This window comes from Buceros rhinoceros, unplaced genomic scaffold (assembly GCF_000710305.1).
Source record: "Buceros rhinoceros silvestris isolate BGI_N320 unplaced genomic scaffold, ASM71030v1 scaffold6451, whole genome shotgun sequence".
Lineage (NCBI taxonomy): Eukaryota > Metazoa > Chordata > Aves > Bucerotiformes > Bucerotidae > Buceros > Buceros rhinoceros.
In genome coordinates, this window is record NW_010394885.1 from 110,766 (window position 1) to 114,462 (window position 3,697).

Genomic DNA, 3,697 nt, shown 5'->3' on the forward strand with positions numbered 1-3,697 from the left:
CCTGCTGATGCGACGTTCACTTTTGCCTCCCATGCTGAGAGGCCTTGGGCATTTGATGCCCAGCTGTGTCTCTAGTGCAGGCTGAGCCTGAGGACAGTTTGTGAAGTCTGCAGCTTTCTGCAGGCAGAAATGTCCAGGCTTTGGTTAGCAAGTCCTTCTTGTGAACCTCAGCACTTACCCGAGGTCTCTAGGTGCTGACCAGCCTGGAAGTTTGTGAGGCTTGATGGAACCCCGGCAAAAGAAATCTTACAGCTCCATAAAAGTTGGGAGTCTGGGGCGGGTGCCAGGCTTCCCCAGACAGGTTCCCCCGTGGTGAAATCCCTCTGCTCTGCTGATTGGCGTTTGCTAACTGGGGAGAAGATGCAGTGGTACAAGTGAGAAGTGAGTCCTCTGTGCCTGCTAGAGACTCCGTGCTCTGCCTCTGCCAGGCTTGTGGGCAAGCCTGGCCTACTGAGTGTGTGCTCAAGGGCTTTGTTGAGCCTCTGTTTGGACTTAATGCAGCAGCCTAAAAAACTGCCATATGCACTTTGATGCAGCAGAGCCCTAGATGCCACAAACATACTGGTCAGGAAATGTCTTGTTTTCCTTGCTAGGGATGTGCTTTGTCCATCTCAGCACGAAGTTTTAAAGCTTCGTAATTTCTCTAATAGACCAAACGCAATAGACCAGGCTCTGCTCTTGAAGCATGTTCATGATTCCCCTGAAAGCTAATGGGAAGTACATGCAAGTTGAATAGTTTGCCTATCCTCCAACGTCAGCTTCTTCATATCAAGCTAGACAAGTATTTTATTCTCTCTTGCTGATTGATTTGCGAAGTACAAGACATCTTGACCCCACTCAAAAAAGGCTGTCCCCAAATTATTTTTTGTAATAATCTAGAGTTCACTTCATACTTAAAATCATGTCAAATCAGAGGAGGATCGTAGTAAAAAACAAACTTTTTTCTGAAACAGTAACAAGGACATCATTATGATAATTGCAACACAATTTACTCCATCAATCACATAGTTGTGTGGGTTTTCTTTTTTTCTAAAAAAAAAAAAAGAGAGAGAGAGAGAAGGATAAATGGTTAGAAAGCCATGCAAAAACAAAGCAAAACAAACAAACAAACAAACAAACAAAAAAACCCTCATGAATTTTTAGCCAAATGTTTGTCTGTTGTTAATTATAAGAATCTGAATTTGCTGGCTGACTATGGCTATCTTTCCACAGAGGACAGCAAACCATATGCCCCTTAACTCGTACTAACCTGCCAAAGTTATGTTTTTTGCTGAAAGCAATCTGGAGTGGCTAACGCACTCACTGCATCTGTTTTGCAGATTAAGAGAGAGGAACACAAAGAAAACTATTGTACTCCTGCTTCGTTATTGGCATGTCATGTAATAGCCTGGAGGAATATCACGGTAGTTAAAAACTGAGATGAAAGTGATGGGACTCTGGTAAGATTATTTTTCTTAAGTAAGTGCGCTAATTATACGCCTATTAAACCAGGTATAAATGTCTGGAAAATAGAGGGCTCTTATACGCCTTTTAGTCTTTTCTCCAGCCTCATTTTGTACCTTGACAAAATTCCTACAAAATGCTATATATACGTGTACAATTGAATGTACGTTGAATTTGTGCTCCTTAACAAAGGGCAAAAACTTTCTTTTTTGCAGATTTTGTTACTTTACTGGTTCAGCTGCCTTGTATAAGGCTATGGGCTTGACTTTTCATCTGTAACACAATTCTTGCAAGGAATTATACTGTCTCACTGAGAAATATGTCTTTGTTAAATTTGTCCAAGGGGGAAATTGCAACATCATTAAAAAAAACCCAAAACAACAAACCTCTGTTAACTTCATTTTATAAAACTGCTGCTAAATATCATCAGTTCGTGACAACTCAAAGAGAACAGCCCTGGAAGCTAAGTCTGCAACGTTATTCATGTGCACGATCCTTCCTCATATATACATGGGATAGCAGAGCTCTGCCTGTCTGAACAGTCGGATCTGTAGGACCAAGGGTGGGTCCCCACTCTTAGGCCAGAGCAATCGTATTTGACACAGGCAGCCTTATGAGAGCCAACCATCTCTTCAGATAAAGGAGCTCTTCGTAGAAATGAAGGGCTGTGCCTTGCTTTGGTCCAGGGACATGCCCTATATTTAGGTCACAGTAGCTCTCCTCACCCATATTTCAGTCACTTGTTAACATTTTACTGAAGGCTGAATTCCATTCTTGACTAGTAGTCAGTCTTTTTTTTCTAGGCAACCAGCACTATTCTGCTTTTAAGGTTTTTTGAATCTTTCACTCTTCTATCCTCCCACGTAGGTTAGGGGAGCACTTACAGACTTGCGTACTTTGAGCACTCAGACACACTTACAGATCAACTCCTGGTACTGTGCGTGGCTGGATAGATTTTTTTCAAGCTTGTATCAGTGAAAGGAGATTGAAAGCTAAGTTTTCCCTGACAGGATTCAAACAAAAGGATAGATCTTTGGCTACAGGCATTTTCTTTATTTTAGTACCGTATTTCCCAGGTTTTCGTGGTCCTCTGTCTATTGATACTTAAGGACTGCATACATTTATGTGATTGAGAACAAGGCAATGGAAGAAAAAGGTTTTCCACTTCAGTACCTTCTTTCTCTTTACTGAGATTGCAAAGAGATTTTTGATAAAATTCTGAGAAGGTCCTTTAACTTTAATGAAGAGCTTCTTTTCTATTACTTGTCCCTGGATGGCAGATCCGAAGGGAGTCCTGCCTACAGGAAGTAGCCATGCATTCTGCAGCAGCATCTCACAACCATTAGTAAGTCGCAGAGGAACGCTTCTGTACAATGTTTTCTCCTGGACTGAGCAGGGTGATTCCTCTACATGAAGTGGCCACTGTCCTGTGAGTTCCAACTCCCGACAGCCTTCTGCCCGAAGCAAGGGAATACCTGTCCACATCTGGTTTGTTGCATCAACACCACAGCCTTCTCCTGCAGTCTCTCTTAATCTCTCTCCTCTGTCTTTCACGATCTCTTAAAATTCCCTCTCTCCTGTAAATACTGTGTTTTGTTTTCAAGGAGAATATGGCAGGGCAAGGGTTAATTTTAGCTGTTGCTGTCAGTGTTATCTGGCAAGCATCCTCTCTCCCAGTCAGGGACCAGCATCTCAGTATGTATACACAGACACCTCACCAAACACAACAAGAAAACTCTTGTCCAAAAGAGTTAATCACTGACAGCAATACTGGAAACTCCCAGTGGCAAGTGGAGTAACAGGTTCAAGGAGGTCGAGGTTGTCTTAAGGCAATATTAAACAATATTAGGGGCTGATGACCTTGAATCTGTTGGTTGTTCTTAGCAGCCTGACTAAAGCAGATACACAACCCCCTCCTGTGCTCACAGGCTCACAAACTCTTACCTTAGTTTATCTGTTGTTAAAAGCTCCTCACAATTGCAAGCTCCCGCTGGGATAAACATCCCTTGAGAAGATTCCCACTGTTATGGTAAGTGTCACTTAAGCGTGCCAGGTGCCTAAACTCTGTTCTCCCTTAATCAAGGACTTTTAGCTCAAAAGATGTTAGAACTAGGCCTGATTTTTTTTTTTTATTTTTTTAAACCAGGATTTCATACACTAATTCATGCTGAACAATTACCCTGCTCTGCCCAGGGGGCCTTGGCAGGCCCAAGGAAGGTTGCAGAGTGGGACTGTAAAGCAGTAGGGAGGTGCT